Source organism: Hibiscus syriacus, unplaced genomic scaffold, assembly GCF_006381635.1.
Source record: "Hibiscus syriacus cultivar Baekdansim isolate YM2019G1 unplaced genomic scaffold, ASM638163v2 tig00110126_pilon, whole genome shotgun sequence".
In the NCBI taxonomy this organism is placed as follows: Eukaryota; Viridiplantae; Streptophyta; class Magnoliopsida; order Malvales; family Malvaceae; genus Hibiscus; species Hibiscus syriacus.
The window spans coordinates 698137-717054 of record NW_024062601.1 but is presented as its reverse complement, the minus strand read 5'-3'; positions in this window follow the sequence as shown (position 1 = coordinate 717054).

Genomic DNA, 18918 nt, shown 5'->3' with positions numbered 1-18918 from the left:
AAGTAATAAATGGCTCTTTCTTTTCTTCCTGATTCATCATGCTGCCCTAGTACACAACCCATTGAATTCTCGAAAACTGTTAAGTATAGAATTAATGGTCTGTCAGGTACTGGCAATACCAATATGAGGGCATTGGACATGTACCTTTTGATGAATTCCAAAGCCTCCTGGCATTCTTTATTCCATACCTCAGGATTATTGTTCTTGAGCAATTTAAATATCGGATCACATTTATCAGTAAGCTGAGAAATGAATTGCGATATATAATTTAACCTTCCTAGAAACCCTCGAACTTCTTTCTGTGTGCGTGGTGCATAAAGGTCTTGAATTGCCTTAACCTTATCCGGATCAATCTCGATTCCTTTCTGGCTTACCAAAAAACCCAATAATTTTCCAGATTTTACTCCGAATGTGCATTTTGCTGGATTGAGCTTTAATTGGTACTTCCTTAATCGTTGGAATAACTTTTTCAAATTTTGTACATGCTCTTCTTCATTTCTGGACTTGGCAATCATGTCATCAACGTATACTTCTATCTCTTTATGCATCATGTCGTGGAAGAGAGTCACCATGGTTCTTTGATAGGTTGCCCCAACATTCTTCAACCCGAATGGCATTACTTTATAGCAGAATGTTCCCCACATGGTTATAAACGTTGTTTTCTCTATGTCTTCAGGGTTCATTTTGATCTGATTATACCCTGAAAAGCCATCCATGAAGGAAAACCATGAATGCCTCGCAGTGTTATCCACCAGGGTGTCTATATGAGGTAAGGGAAAATTGTCCTTTGGGCTAGCCTTGTTAAGGTCTCGATAATCTACGCACATGCGGACCTTCCCATCTTTCTTAGGTACCGGTACTATATTGGCTACCCACTTAGGATATTTTGACTCCTGAAGAAAACTTGCATCAATCTGTTTCGATACTTCTTCCTTAATCTTTAATAACATCTCTGGTTTCATCCTTCTGAGCTTTTGTTGGACGGGTTTGCATTCTGGTTTGATGGGCAACGTGTGGACTACTATATCAGTACTTACCCCTGTCATATCTTGATACGACCAAGCAAAGACGTCTTTGAACTCTTGGAGCAAACGTATCAACTCTAAATTTATTTCTGTGGATAGAGTAGTGCCAATCTTTTTCCACCAATCTTAATAGCTCACTAGGGACTTCACAATCTTCTTCATCTTCACATTCATTGACTTCTTCCAAACATGGTGGTCGCTCGAAATTTATCTTGCAACTGGCCTCAGGAACAATTATGCTAGTATTATTGCAATATCTGCATGAAATTTGACTCGGATATATTGGAGAGTAAAGAAATAAAGAATATGATGTAATGAAAAATGAAGAATTTGGAGAATAAATAATATGATATGAAGAACATTATGGAATAATGTGAAGAATGAAAATGATTGTTATTTGAGGAAAATATCTTTTATTGATTGATGGGATAAGCGCGAAGTTTTACAAAAAGTCCAACATATATTTTTTTAGATGCTAATACAAATTATTTCTGGGTATTACTTTGGATTGACCCTAAAAACTTTGGGGAGGTCCTCGGCTGTCCAATTGTCGAGCTTTTCACCAGGTAAGCACGGACGAATTCCAACTAGAAACTTCCCGGGTTGGTTGCCCCCAGAAATCATATTGATTAACAGTCCTTTTAGATCTTCGCATGTCATCTCGGTTTCGATGGCGCTAGTTAGTTGTTGTTCTGCGTTGTACACTCCTCCAAATTTGAAAGAGCTCTTCAGGGGAGGAAATGTCATGTGTTCTTCCGAGACATCCTCTCCTCTCAGTCTGGCCTTTCCCTCCTCATTCTTTTTCTTCATTTCTTGGCTCCATTGTTGGAAGGTGGGCTTAAATCCGAGCCCGAAACGGTCTTTCTTCCACTCAACAATTATGGGTCGTACTTGCCCCTGCAGCTCTTTTCCCAGTCCTTTATCGATCTTTGCTCCTCTTCCTAGGGTTTGTCTCACTGTCATCTTAGTACAATTTGACAGTGTATGTCGTGGAATCTACTACCTTCAGCCACATAAGTTGCATTGATGAATTTCAAAGCCCTGAATGAGCACTCCAAGGCATCCTCATTGATGTCGATATACGAGGTCTCAGACGTTACATAAGCTATGATTTCTTGTTCAACCCCAATACTGACTAATCTTCCATCAATTACAAACTTCAGCTTTTGATACAGGGATGAAGGAACTGCACCTGCCCCATGGATCCAAGGTCTCCCTAACAAACAGTTGTATATCGGGGGGATATCCATTATCACAAAATAAACATTGTAAATAGCAGGCCCGATCATTAAGGGTATTTTCATCTTTCCCATCACGTCCTTCTGGGTTCCGTTGAATGCCCTGACAATGTTATGATACGCTCTCATGTGTAAGATATCAATGGGCATCCTTTGTAGTGTAGCTAAGGGCATTACATTCAGTGCCGACCCATTATCTATAAGAACCCCTGACAGGACATGACTGTGGCAGTACACAGTGATGTTTAAAGCCTTAATGGATCTCATTCCTCCTTCTGGGATCTCATCATCAGTGAAGGTAATATAGTTGTCAGCAGCTATGTGACCCACAATTCGGTCTAATTTATTCGTCGAGATATCCTCAGGAACAAATGTTTGGTTGAGCACTTTTAGCAAGGCATTTCGATATACTTCGGAATTGATTAAAAGATCCAAGATTGAGATTTTTGCCTGCTGTTTGTGAAGATGCTCCACTATATTGTATTCACTGTGCTTAAGAAACCTCAAAAACTCACAACCTTGAGTTTCAATCACAGGCTCGTTAATGATCGGTGGAGGTTCTTCATTGAAAATTTTTGGTATTATGACGGCTTTGGCTTTAGCTTTTCCTTTGTCTACCTCGAGGGACGTTTCTGGTGAGTAGCATCTTCCACTTCGTGTGAAATGTCCCACCTCAGTTACTTCTTCTGAGCTTGATTTATTTTCCTCGTTTCTTCCTTCAGACATCTTGGACCCCTTCGATATTGATACATTGGTTGTATAGGTCCAAGGAACCTGTCGGATATCCTTGAATGGGAAGGGGGACGGAGTTGTAATCACCACCCTTGGAGTTGTTGATGATGATCTCTCTTGTCCCGGATTAATTGTGATGACTATCAGCTTTCTCGTCCCCGTCATTCTGCCCTAGCCATCCATCATACATATGTCTATTTCTCATGGTTTCTCTTCCTTACAGAAAAATTCCACTTCTCCACTATCCATCATTTTTTGAAGCAATTCTCGAAATTCAGCACAATTCTGGATATCATGGTCCTCATTTTGGTGATGTTCACAGTATGTTTCTCATTCCAATGACCTTGGTTCAGGATTGCCCTTAATCATTTCCGATGTACACAGCTGCCTGAACACCCAACAGAGGGGAGATTTAACTTCTGACAACTTTCTCTTGGTCGTCCTGATCTCTTCTTCTTCGACCATGTTAATTCCTTACCCCCCATGATTAGGCATAGGGTGAGTATTTACAGCTGGTGTTTTGAATTCCAAATCTCCAGCGTTGATAAGGTTTTGTACAACCTTCTTAAATTGCGGGCAGTTCTCGATATCATGCCCAGCAATCCCTACGTGGTATTCACAGTGAGCATTAGCATTATACCAGTGAGGGTAAGGTGGTTGCATCGGAGTCAATTTGTAAGGGCGTATTAAATCCACCTTCAAGAGCGAGGCGTAGATTTCTGAATATGGTACTGGCACTGGTGAGAAAGTCGGTCTTGTATTCTCCCTTATCTACCCTCTATTTTCATGGGTGTCGGTCTTCTCTGTCTTAGGCTACGAAATCGTGACGCTGGCTGCGTAGTTCTTGCTATAAGTACTCGTCTGGTTCACTTCATTGTTTTTTTCTTGAAATAGGGCTTCTTCGACCCATCACCTCCTTCAATCTTACCACTTTTAATGGTATTTTCAATTAATTCTCCAGAAAGAACCAAGTCAGCAAAATTATTGGTGGCATTTCCCAACATATGCCCCAAATATGGAGCCTTCAGAGTATGTACAAAGATAATCGTAGCCTCATTTTCCAGCAACGGGGGTTGCACTTGTGAAGCAACATCGCGCAACCTTTGGGCGTACTGTCTGAAAGTTTCTTTATGTCACTTTTCCATGTTCTGTAATGTCCATCTGTCAGGCACTAGTTCGGTGATGTGACGATACTGTTCATAAAATGCTCGAGCCAAGTCTCTCCATGACTTGATCTGGGATCTAGTAAATTGATTGTACCATTTAATTGTTGATCCTGTTAGGCTGTCCTGGAAACAATGTATCAATAGTTTCTCATTTTCAGTATACCCTGTCATTCTTCTGCAGAACATGACGATGTGAGCTGATGGGCAAGTAGTTCCATCATACTTTTCAAAGTCTGGTGCTTTGAACTTCGGGGGTAGAATCAGGTCGGGCACCAAACTTAGCTCTCTAGCATCCATTGCATAGAATGGCTCCACTTCTACTGATCTCATTCTTTCATCCAGACTTTTCAACTGCTGGGTTATATCGCTGTTAACCCTTTCTTTATTCGAGACTTCTTGAAAATCAGGTGGTAACTCTTCTACGCCTGATTTAATAGGTCTTACCCTAGCAGCCGGTGGGTAATCAGTTTAAAATACGGGCTCATTATGATTTTGTTGATTCGCTATATAGACTCCCGGGCGAGCCTCTTGCACAGCTGGCGATCTAACTGAAATGTGCACTGGGGTGAAATCGGGAGGATACGAAGGGTCAGGTGTAAACCCTGGTGGCTGCTGGGGGCCAGATGTAAACCCGACAGGATGCGATGCCATAGGTTCAAACCCTGGAGGATGCAAGAGATCCTGATGAAATGATTTTGGTTGGTCAATAATAGTTTTTCCACTTTTAGCGTGCTTCTTAAACATTTCATCGATCTTTTGTAGCAAACCGTCTTGTGAGCTTTCCATCTCTGCTTCCATTTTACTTAATCTTTCTCTCATCTCTGCTTGAGCTTGTTTGTGTTCTTGTTCAATTTGAGCTAATTTCACCTCCATTTTCTTAGTTTTACGGGTACCGTATGGGTGTGAGGTGAATGCCATGATAACTACAAATAATTGGAAATTATATTTTATTATTTGGTGAATTTTAATGAATGAATGAATTGTTATAATGTAATTATTAAGATTTCAAACATTAAAAAAATGTAAGAAAATGCAAATGCAACCCGATATTGATTCTGAAATAACTTAGTTCATACAAAAAGTACTCAACAACACACAAAGTCTAAGCACTTAGGCAAATAGAATACATCCTCATTGAAATTAAACATAGAATCTTGCCCTATCGCCTAATCTCTAGAGCTCTATCATCAACCCCAGGATGTGTCGCTCTTCCTCTGAATTTGGGATCACAAAAATTTGAGAGCTGTTGCTTCTTCAGATATCTCGTAGACTTGACGAGCAACATCACAGGCTTGATTCACTGCTCTTTCCATTACTTCAAGCTACCTCTGAATGGTGTCTTGAGCCTGCCGTAGCGTAGTTCTGAGCTCTGGATTGGTCAATGGCCGACTTTCTTCCAACTGTTGGATTCGTTGATGGCCTCTCTGTACTACAGCTTCTAGTTCAGCAATCTTAACTTTTAAAGCCTCATTCTCTTACCTGGATACGTCTTGTGCAGATGAGTGGATCAACCTTGCTTCTTCTAACTCTGTTATCCTTTTCTTCAACATCACATTTTCTTTTTGAAGACGAAGTACATCGCTGTGAAAAGTCTTATCCAATCTAAGTAGCTGTGCTTCGAGTCGTTCAATCTGTGCCCGTCTCTGTGTCAATTCTTGGTTAGCCTCATCTCTTTGCTCTCTCAGTCTTTAAGAGTGTTGTAGGGCTTGCTTCTTTTCTTCTTGACCTCTTTTTGCGCTTCTTTCTACCCTATCAAGTTTTATTTTTAGGGTCTTAGTAGTATGATATAGACCCTGGGCTCTTATATTCTTCTCTAAGGCCCGAAAATCTTGACTTAGCGCATCAAAACTCTCTTGAACCTTCTCTTTGTCTTTGGCCAATTGTTTTATCACTCCATCCTTCTTAATCATCTCGAGCTCCCACATTGTCTTCTCATCTGAAAAGTTTCTATGTACTTTTTCTCTCTCCAGATTCATCAGTCGCATATCCTCTTTTAACAATTCAGCCTCTGTCGGGAGCCTCCTCAATCGCTCCTCCATAGTCAATTCATCTTCTAAATTTAGCTTCGGTGTATTGTTATTAATTCTCTGTGTCCTCCAAACCTCATAGGCTGGCGTGAATCCAGGCTCTATCATTTTGAAGTTCATGCAGTGGGGTTTCTTCCACGCTATATAGATTTTTGAAATCCACTCTCGGTAACTTGGAGTAGAGAAAGAAAATTCTGCCTCCTTCAGGCCGTGGGTAGTTAGTACGAACTGTCGGGTACTGAACTGTCTGAGTACAATTAGTGGAGTATACCCGATTTCTCCCCATAATCCGTGTAGCATCACAAAGCTATCGTTACCGCATCTGAAAAGTATGTCCTCCTTGGGTAACCAGTAAGCCTTCCACACAATCTCAGTATCCTTTACGTTATGGAGAGCTTCAACCCAATCTTTTCTCTTGTTATGCTCCGGGATTTGGCATTTGTCGAGGAAATCCACCATAGGCAAAAAATCCGATTGATGTCTCCAAGCCCAGCCCTTCTCAACTATCCAGGAGTGGCTCCACCACCAAACTAGTAATAGTGAAGTACATCCAGTGAACTGACCTCCTCCCAATCGTCTACACTGGTTCAGTGACAGGAATGTTTCCGAAAGGATGGCTGGTGCGGGATTCTTTCTGGCAATAGCTTCGACGAAATCGATTAAGGCAATGTCAAAGTGATCCTCGTTCTTGGGGAAAATTACCATGCCATATATTGCAAGTGCGAAGTGATCTCTTCTTTTTTTTTGAAGGAGTCTACTCAAAAATCAAACTCTTCAGCTGAGCCCAAGAGATCCTCTCATCACGAATATACTCTTCCCACTCATTGGTCTTTCCCGTCAATGTGATCATTTTGGTTATGAACCCCTTAGGTCGAATTGCCTTGGTGTAAATGGAATGTCTTCTAACATTCGGGATATTCAACAAAGTTGTATACTCTTCCAAGGTAGGGGTCATGTCTACTTTACCGAAAGTAAAACACCTGTAAGCTGGATTCCAACACTCGGCTAAGGCTCGGATCACCACTAAATCTACTAGCACTCTTAGCAGCTCTACGATATCGCCATATGTCTCTCTAAATAAAGTCTTTTCATTATCGTCCCATGTGGACCAGATTTTTGATAATTCTACCCAGTGTGCCTGCTTAACTCGAATAATCACCTTTTCTGACAAAACTGAATCTTCAGTACTAACAAGGCTGTCCCCAAACCGCGTCTACCCATATTCAGCCTAGGTCTGAACATTGATTGCATTCTCAGTCCCATCGAAAGACATTGCTGCCTTAAGCTTTTTTATACTAACTAGGTAATCTGGGAATCAATATCATTTATGAAATGACAATATATGATAATGATACATGCAATCTAGAAAACAAAGCAAAAAGTTAGACATTAGAATAAATCACTAAGAATCGAGGAAAGATTAGTGAATATTTAAAAGATCGAACGTAAAATAATCACAAAAAATTAAGAATCCTAGTCTCATACGATCTAATTCTCCTAGGTTGACCACATGTCTCTAACGGGGTAGGCTTACTAAATTTTCTATATGAGGTTGGGTTCTAACAAAGGTTCCCAAGCCATCTTTCCAACCTGTTAAGGTTACCCCCGATTCTGGCCCGTTACAGACTTACGAATCAGGTTCAGCTCAGGGGATCACACCACTAGAAGCATACCTCAGATCCAATGTCCGGATAGGCAACTTAGGGTGCTTTCCAGAGATACTTTATCAGACCCACACAAGGAAGCCCAATGCTCCTCGTGAGGTGTGACGTTTCTCCCTACTTAGGTAAACCATGTTTGAGCTCGGGTTTAGAGCTATGATATGCAAATATCCTAAATATTCACAAAAATGTAAGCATTAACCAGACTGAAATCATTTTTTTTTCTTTTTTGAAATAACATAATGAACAGTAAATTAAATAAGATCGAACTCGTAATTTCCAAAATAGTAAATACATGGTAACCAACTCGTGGCTCGACTCTCAATTTGTTTTAAAAACAAAGGTCCCCAGCGGAGTCACCAAGCTGTCGACACCGTTTTTCACCCGGGCGGGGAAAGACCGATACCAACTCGGGGGTTCTCTTTGAAAATCGTTTCGAAATGTGAGGAGTCGCCACCAATCATTTAAGGTGAGATTGGAACACCGTAAAAACTAGGTGATTTTAATAAAACATTTTATTTTAATAAAATACAAAGTTTTAGGGTCTGCAAAAATCTAGAAATCAGGTTCGGGAGTCAGTTACGTGTGGGGAAGGATTAGCACCCCCACAAGCGCCCAAAATTTGGTAATTACCCTATATTTAAAATTAGAAATTTTGAGTTTGATCTTTATTTAATTTAAAAATCATTAAGGATACAGAGTTTGAAGAGGGTATTCGTTTATTGAGACTAATAGCATTCGCCCCCGAGCGTAAATGCGGGAGATCAACTATTGTGCCTAATAACCGAACTTTGCCTCGTTTTTAGAAAATATGATTTGGTTTTGAAAAGGATGTCGACCTATTTAGGGAATTATCAGTAGTCACCTCCTGAGCACGATCGCAGGAGATATACTATTAATTCCTTAATAAGTGAACAGTGCCTTAGATTTATAAAAATAATGCGATCAAGAAAAATTTTATTTATCCTAATTATGCTAAAAATAAATTAAGGCTCTTTTCTAACCTACGGTGTCAAATTATGAAAATTAAAGAATCTAAGGGCTTAAATCTAAAATGTAGGCTCTAATATTAATCCTATTTAATTTTAATTAATTATTGAATCGAATAACTGAGATGGTCCCTCGAGCGTTTACGCGACTCAAATTATCCCCTAAATTAAAAGACTAGTTTAAAATCTAAGATAAAATGGAGGCTCTATTTAACCTATTTAATTATGTCAATATTTAAAGTCTAATTGAAGTTCGGGAACTAAAAAATCAGATAACTAAAATAACGGGTTCTGAAAGATTTAAAAATCTAAAGACCTAAATTGAACGTTTTTAAAGTGAAGGGACTAACCTACTTATTAAACTGAAATTTTTAGAAAATATTAATCATTAATTAATTTTAATTGAACAATTGATTCGAGTATTCGGGGGTATAATGTGAAAACTCGACTCGAATTGCCTCCTAATTAAACTACAGTGTCATCCTAATTTTGATTCGAATAATAATCTTAATTACAAATAAAATTACAAAATAAATTAAATAAATATTAAAATTAAACAAAATAATAAAAATTACAAATAATAAAGAAAATTAAAATACAAAGATCTAAATATAATAAAATTTAAATATAATGACTAAATTGCGAGAAAATAAAAGAAAGTAACTCAATAAAAAGTAAATAGGGACCAAAATGCAAGAAAATAAAATTTAGTAACTACATTAAGACTAATAAGTACTAAATCGAAATAAAATAAAAATACATGCCAAAATAAAAAAATAAATAGAAATAAAAGATGATGTGACCAAAGTGTAAAAACACGCTAAAATTAAAGGTACCGAAACAGTAAATTTACCAGAAAAATAAAGCATGCATAGAGAAATGGTTAAACATCAATTTCGGTCCTTACAGTGACTAAAATGTAAAAAAAAGGGGAAAGTTAGAGGCATTTAAGATGTAATTTTACCATTAATCTAGTCTATATATACCAACATTTACTCTTTTTTATTTCATTTTTACCCAAAACACCAAAAAAAGGAAAGAGCACTTGAGAGCTCTCTCAACCATTCCACCGCCGGCCAACTTGCTCAACCCCCAACCACCGGCCGGCCGCCACTCCGGCCTCCGTACACGGTGGCCGGAAATTCAAATATCGACTCAAATCGCCCCAAAACAATAGATCTACCAATTTGGCACCCTCATTGGGACTAAAACCACCAAATAAAGCCTTAAAATACCCGAAAACACCCCGAAATAGCTCGATTTTCCCGGATTCCGACAACCTCTGACGAGGCCCCCTTTGACTCAAGTAAGCCTCGATTCCTATTTCTTTTATTTTCTTGCTATAAAATACACATTATTTATGCTTTTTATTATTCCGAAATTAAACAAAAAAATCAAATATTATTGTTATTTCGAAATAAAATAAAAAAATTGAACGTTGTTGTTTTGAAATAAAATATAAAAAATCTAAAAAACTACCTTGCAAAACAGCTTTGTATTTCTACTGAAAAAAAACCCGTCCCTCTCTTCATACATTTTGTTTGGCTTTTATAGCTCAAAGTTTACATAGATTCAACATGAAAAAATTAATCCTGCGCAAATTTCTGCAGGAGACAAGGATGAAGGGAGCAGGTATTATGGGTGAACTGCCTTTGACTTCTAATTTTGAAAATTGGGGATTACAATGACAAAAGAAAACATCAAATAAAAATAATAATAAAGATGACAAACTTCCGTTAAATTATTGATTAATTATATTATACATGCTATAATATGAGTTGTGGGCATGTCTAGGAGTATAAAAGGGGAGCAGGAAAATTGCATTTGTAAGTAACTGTTAGTTAATATATATTACCTTACATCAAAATATAAGTAACTTATTGTTCTAAATGTCTACAATCGATTCCTGTACGAATATATCCAAGATGTAATTTAAGTACAATATTTTAAGCCATGTAAATATGAGTAAAAAATTAACTAGACATATAAAATTATATGTAACATGTTAAATTTCATATCTATACCCAACATTAGATTTAACAGCATGATACGCGACAGAAGTGAAACATACTACATGAACACAACACATGTTTCTCGTATATATGATATAGAAATTTGTGTTTATCCGCGTTGACACGAATACCAAATTTTTATATCATGTTTCATATTTATTTATGTCACATGAAAAATTAATTAATATTTATATCAGGTTGGGTCAAATCATATATCAAATTGGGTCGGTCGGGTAGGTAAATAAGTTATTTAATTGGTAAAAAATTAATTATTAATTTTTTTATCAATTAAAGTTTTCAACTAGATTTTTAATGTTTAACTATAAATATAATATTTTCCTAAATCAGAACAAAATAATAAATTAATGATTATGTTTAATCATAAATATAATATTTTTACTGATTTTATTAGAATCGAATTTGTTAGTATAATTTCATATAATTTATTTATATTATATTTTGTTTATAGTTTTTATGTGGATTATCGATTATGTATTTTATTTAATATATATTCATGTATTTTATTTTAATTTGAATGATAAAAAATTATGGACTAATACGAATGATAAAAAATTGTGTATTGAATCTTTGTATTAAATATAGTTTATATGCTATATTATTAACCGAATTAATGTGTGTTTTATGTTTTAATGGGATCAATGTGTAGTTATTCCACGTAGATTTTTACACCAGATATTTCTTTCTCCATACACATTTATGTTTTGTAGGAGCATGGATCCTATCATGCAACAAGCATTTCCTGCACGTTTGGCTCGTCAAAATAAGAAAATATAAAATAAAATAATAAACTCTTTAATATATAAATAATTTTAATTTATAATTTATTATTATTTATTTCTATAATTTAGAAGATATATATTAAAATATATTTTCAAAGGATTTCAAATATATTTTTTTTGAAATTAAAATTACTCTTAATAATATTATTAAATAATATCTTTTTAAAAAATATATAAATAATTTGGGAGGGAAATTTGGCTCTATTTTTTATATGAAAACTTATTTGCTATATATATATATAAGGGTTTATTATTTTATTTTTATATTATATAATTTTGATTTATAAATTTTAAGTTTTATTATTATAATTATTTATGTTATGTATGGCTCATAAAAAGTCTCGTTGTGGGGTTACGAATTATGTGGGTTGGGGGTGCGGGGGCGCAGGCCCCGCGGTACGGTACAGGGTTAATTTTGTAATTATGTACCAGGGTTTTCTATTATAAATAGAGATGTAACCTAGACCTAAAATATCATTGAATAAAACTTCTAGCGCCGCCTAGGCACCGAGGACGTAAGCACATTGCCGAACCTCGTAAAATTCTCGTGTTCTTTCGTTTTCTTTACCCGTTTTCGTCAACAATTGGTATCAGATGTCAGGAGCAAAATTCGAAGTCGCGAAATTCGATGGTCAGGGTAACTTCGGATTATGGCAAACGAGGGTGAAGGATCTATTGGCGCAGCAAGGGATCTTGAAGGCTTTGCGACCTACAAAGCCGGCGTCGATGGATGAGGAAGATTGGGAAGAATTGCAGCAGCGAGCGGCAGGAACCATACGATTATGCTTGGCGGACGAGGTCATGTATCACGTCATGCATCTATCGTCTCCAGACGAAATTTGGAGGAAGTTGGAAAGTCAGTTTATGTCCAAATCCTTAACGACAAAACTGTATCTGAAGCAGCGGCTGTATGGGCTGAAGATGCAGGACGATCACGATTTGGCGCAACACGTGAATGTCTTCAATCAAATCGTTTCTGATCTGGCTCGGCTTGATGTGAAATTGAAGATGAAGACAGAGCGATGATTCTGTTGTGTTCGTTGTCTTCCTCTTACGAACACATGGTGACTACTCTTACATATGGGAAAGAGACTATCAACGTTGAGGAGATTACTGCAGCCTTGTTGGCTCACAACCAGCGGAAGCAGAATGCAGGGGAAAGCTCTCAAGCCGATAGCTTATATGTCAAGGGTAATCGAGATCGTGGACGGAAGCCAGAGAAGGCAGGGTCCGGGAAGCGGAATTCCAGATCCAAATCCAGGGATAAGAAGACGATTCACTGTTACAAGTGCAAGGAGGCGGGACATATGAAGCGAGACTGTCCGAAGTTGAAAAAGCAGACCGATGAGAAGCGTGATGGCTCATCCAAGTCTGTGAACGTGGTCGAGGATGATACTTCTGATTGCAGTGAGGGTGATATGCTTTCTATTTCAACGACACAATTGACGGATGCTTGGATTCTTGATTCTGGATGTTCTTATCACATCACGCCAAATAGGGAATGGTTTTCGACATACAGGCCGGTTAATTCTGGTTCGGTTTATTTGGGTGATGATCGATGTTGCAATATTGTTGGTATTGGTGATGTCAGAATTAAGATGCACGATGGCTCCGTTCGGACGTTGAGTGGTGTTCGACATATCCCAGACTTGAAGAAGAATTTGATTTCCTTGGGCACTTTGCACAAGAATGGTTTATCCCTAAGGCTGACGAGGATAGGGAAACCATTCGGATTGTTAAAGGAGCATTGACTGTGATGAAAGGCAAGATGACTGCAGGGAATATCTACAGATTGTTAGGGAGTACCGTTGCAAGTGGAGTTCACTCTGTTGAGTCCTGTGATGATACGACAAAATTGTGGCATATGCGCCTTGCTCATCTTAGTGAACGTGGTATGGTAGAATTACACAAGAGAAACTTGTTGCATGGTGTCAAAAGCTGTAAGCTCGATTTTTGCAAGTATTGTGTTCTTGGTAAACAGACTAAAGTCCGTTTCAAGACTGCGAAGCACACAACTCAAGGGATTCTTGATTATGTGCATTCTGATGTATGGGGGCCTTCCACGACATCGTCTTTGGGTGGATCTAGGTACTATGTTACTTTTCTTGATGATTTTTCACGGAAAGTTTGGGTGTATTTTTTGAAACAGAAATCTGAAGTTTTTGAGAAGTTCAAGTTGTGGAAAGCTGAGGTAGAAAACCAAACAGGACGAAAAATCAAGTGTTTGCGGTCTGATAATGGTACGGAGTACACAGATTCACAGTTCCTACAATTCTGTAAGGAGCATGGGATTCAGAGGCATTTTACAGTGCGCAAGACACCACAACAGAATGGTGTTGCGGAACGAATGAACAGGTCGTTGAATGAAAGAGCCAGATGTTTGCGGTTGAATGCGGGGCTTCCCAAACACTTCTGGGCTGAGGCTGTTAACATGGCGTGTTACCTTATCAACAGATCGCCAAGGGCATCGCTGGCTGGGAAAGTTGCAGAAGAGGTATGGACTGGTCATGATGTTAGTTTTGATAACTTACGGATTTTTGGTTGTCCTGCTTATGTGCATGTACCTGCTGATGAGAGATCCAAACTTGATGCAAAATCGAAGGAGTGCATTTTTCTGGGTTACAAGAAAGGTGTCAAAGGATTCAAGTTCTGGGATCCAGTTGCGAAGAAAGTTGTGATTAGTAGAGATGTCGTTTTTGATGAACAGTCTATGTTGCAGCAGAAGCAAGACACGACAGTGGTAGATTTCGAGCAGTTTCTAGTTGAGAAACTAGAAACTTCTCAACCGACTTCTGGTGGTTCCACTACGGATGATTTGCAGGATTATAGTCTCGCCAGAGACAGGGTGAGACGGACGAATATAAAGCCTCCGAACAGATTGGGTTTTGAAGACTTGGTATCTTTTGCACTTACTGTTAGCAGTGATGATCCAGTTACTTTTCATGATGCCGTTACTAGTCAGGAAAACGACAAGTGGATGGCAGCCATGGTTGAGGAGATGGAGTCTTTGAATCACAATCGCACATGGGAGTTAGTTCCCCTTCCTGAGGGTAAGAAGTCGATTGGTTGCAAATGGGTGTATAAGAAGAAACCAGCAGTAACAGAAAAAGAGGGGGAGAAGTTCAAGGCTCATTTGGTAGCGAAGGGTTTTTCACAGCAGAAAGGAGTTGATTATGATGAAATCTTTTCTCCTGTGGTCAGGCACACTTCAATCCGAGCAGTACTTGCATTGGTGGCTAGTTGGGATTTGCATTTAGAGCATATGGATGTTAAAACTGCTTTTTTGCATGGTGATTTAGAGGAGCAGATCTACATGCGGCAACCTGAAGGTTTCACTCAACCTGGAAACGAGCATTTAGTTTGCAGATTGAAGAAATCTTTGTACGGGTTAAAACAGTCTCCGAGACAGTGGTATAAACGGTTTGACTCCTATATGATCAAGATTGGCTACAACCGATGTGAGTATGATTGTTGTGTCTATGTTAAGAGCCTTGATGATGGTTCTTTTATTTTTCTATTACTGTATGTTGATGATATGTTGATTGCTGCGAAGAACATGGATGATGTTATCAGTTTGAAAACTTTATTGAGTCAGGAATTTGATATGAAAGATTTAGGTGCTGCAAAGAAAATTCTTGGAATTGAAATTTGCAGGGACAGAGACTCAAGGAAACTACGGCTATCTCAACGGGGTTATGTTGAGAAAATGCTAGAAAGGTTTGCGATGAGCAGCGCGAAACCAGTTAGCACTCCATTGGCGAATCACTTTAAGCTCTCATCAGAACAGTGCCCTAAGACAGATAAGGAAGCTGAAAATATGGCAAAGGTTCCGTATTCTAATGCTGTTGGCTGCTTGATGTATGCGATGGTATGTACTCGTCCTGATTTAGCTCATGTTGTTAGTCAAGTTTGTAAGTACATGTCTAAACCTGGTAAGCAACATTGGGATGCAGTCAAGTGGATCTTTCGGTACTTAAAGGGTACTGTGGGACATGGAATTGTTTTTGGGAGTCAGCGGGATAATCCTTTGGTTGTAGGATATGTGGATTCAGATTATGCAGGTGACTTGGATAATAGAAGATCTACGACAGGGTATGTGTTTACTCTTGGTGGAGGGCCTATTTGCTCGAAGTCTACTGTTCAATCTGTCGTGGCACTATCTACAACTGAAGCTGAATACATGGCAGCGGCTGAAGCTGCAAAAGAAGCTTTATGGCTTACTGGTTTAGTGAAGGAGTTGGGTGTTCAACAAGGTGGAGTTCAGTTGCTTTGTGATAATCAAAGTGCTATTCACTTGGCTAAGAATCAGGTGTATCGTGCTAGAACTAAACATATTGATGTAAGGTTCCACAAGATCAGAGAGTTGGTTGCATCTGGAGAGGTTTTGTTTCAGAAGGTACATACTGATGAGAATGCCGCTGATATGTTCACCAAGCCAGTTACGACAGACAAGTTCAAGCATTGCTTGGACTTGTTGAATGTTTCGAGTTGTTAAAGAAGCAAGATAACCCAACCCACATTGAAGTTTCCAAGGGGCAGGATATTCGCCAAGGTGGAGATTTGTTATGTATGGCTCATAAAAAGTCTCGTTGTGGGGTTACGAATTATGTGGGTTGGGGGTGCGGGGGCGCAGCCCCCGCGGTACGGTACAGGGTTAATTTTGTAATTATGTACCAGGGTTTTCTATTATAAATAGAGATGTAACCTAGACCTAAAATATCATTGAATAAAACTTCTAGCACCGCCTAGGCACCGAGGACGTAAGCACATTGCCGAACCTCGTAAAATTCTCGTGTTCTTTCGTTTTCTTTACCCGTTTTCGTCAACAATTTATTTCTTTGAATTTAGAATATATATTAAAATCTATTTTAAAGGTTTTCACATATAAATTTTATGAATTTAACTTTTTTCATACCTTATCTTAATAAAATAATAATGATAATAATAATCATAATGATGATGATGATATATTTAAAAAAAAATTGGGAGGGAAAATTCCCTCCATCTTCTTTTAGATAAAACCTTATCTTTATTTATTACAATTTTTTTTCAAACTCTAATTACAATTTTTTATGGTTTCAAACCATTTCCCAAACTTTTTTTATTCTTTCAGCGTAAAGGGAAAAACCAAACAACGAGTTTTTTATATTTGATCTAATCCTATTTGGTGTACAGTTTGTGGTTTATACTTGTTTTTTTTTAGATAATTATGCATAAAAGCAAGAGAGTGTGAGCAGACTCGTTTAGGGATGGTAAAAAATCTCGAATTCGACGGGAAAAATCGAAAACCGAATTAAATGGGGACGAGAAAAAATCGTTTATGCTAAACGGGGACGGAGATAGGGAAAAACCGTTAATCCTAAACGGGATACCGTTTCTCCACGGTTTTCCCCGATTACCCGATGGAGATTCCCGTTTAAATCCCCGTAATTTTTTAAGCGGGGACGGATACGGGTTTTTTAAACGGGAACGGAGACGAGAGACCAATATCCGGTCCGAACCCAGCCCGTTGCCATCCCTAACCTCGTTGACTATGGAAGATCTTAGTCGACAAAAACAATCAAAGTATGAGAGATGATGATTTGTTTTATTTTTAACTGTTGATTTTATTTTTTGCCCGCTATTTTCTTTTTGCCCATGTTGTAAAAAGTTAGAAGGAAAATATGATTTTTCTTGTGTACTGTGAACTTTCTATTTAATCAATCCAATTTTTTTTTCAATTCATCAATTTGTTTCAGTTTTACTCTCTCGGTTGTAAGGTGAATCAATTCCATTTTTTCTAGTTACTTTTCTTGGTGTTGTTTGGTAGATAAGAAAGTGTAGGATAAGTTACTTAGTCACAATAATAAATTGTAACAAATTTATTTAGTCACAATACCATATTAAATTTATTCAAAATAAAAAATTACGTCAAACTTATTTCATCATAATATTTTTTTCAAAATGAAAATTTTTGTCAAATTTATTTAGTCATAATAAAAATATATAACAAATGTTAATTTCTCAATATAATGAATTATAAAAAATAATATTCTTTCACAATAATGAATTGTAACAAAATTATTTAGTCAAAAAAATTATAAGAAATATTTAGTGATGAAATAAAAGTAGCGAGAACTTAAATTTTGTTGTAATATGTCTTTTTGTCACGAATTTTTTTTTGTTTGATGTTATAATTTAAGTTAATTGTGACAAAATTTATTTTTGTGATAAAAAGTTGCATTTAGTGACGAAATAGAAACAGTGAGAAAAATAATTTTTGTTGCAATATGTATTTTTGTCACAAAAACTCTTTATATGTGATGTTAAAATATAAGTTAATTATGACAAAATATACTTATTGTTTGACGAAATAGTGAATTGATAGTGACAAATATTTTATCATGATAAGTGTCGTAACCATTTTTAGTTTGAACAATTGTTTAATTGTCTTAAAAACAAGTTACGACTTTAATTTTGGAAAATAGAGATTTTGGATTAAATTGGATTAAATCGAAAAGAGTCGTCATCAACTTTTGATTTAGGTAGGTCGAATGCCTAAAAGTGTCTTTTAAAAATAATTTTAAGAAAAATCATTTTTTAAGACAAAAGTTGGTTTGTGTTAACCAAAGATTCGATTAAAACGGGTTCGGGAGTCGGTTACACGTGAGGAAGGATTAGCACCCCACATCGCCCAAAATTGATACTGTGTCGCTTACACATTGTCGTAAATGGTGAAAATAATGAATCAAATATAAAGTTAAAATATGATCCTTTTATTGAAATTTAATTTGTTTTGAATTATTAATTAATTAAAAGAGAAAATTCTTTAATATAAAAAGAAATCTCGACATTAGTAATCCTTTGTCAGGAAAACTATTTCATCTATTTTTTATCCATAAAGAATATTCCCTACTCATTGATTAAAAACGTAATTTGAATATAAATTGAGCATCTTATAAAATGAAATGAAATAAATAAAGTCAAACAAAATAAAATAAGTGTTATTTATATATATATATATACACACATATATATATGAATAATATGATATATATATATATATATATATATATATATATATATATATATATATATAAAGACAGAGACCAAATAATAATAAGAATAAAGATAATAATCATGCATAAATATGCTTATATGATAAAAATAAAAGTAACAAGAATTAAATTATGTAAAGATTAAATTAGAAAAGAAACAAAACAATAAATATAAGATATATAATATACAACATATAAACATACATATATAATATATTGATTAAAATATAT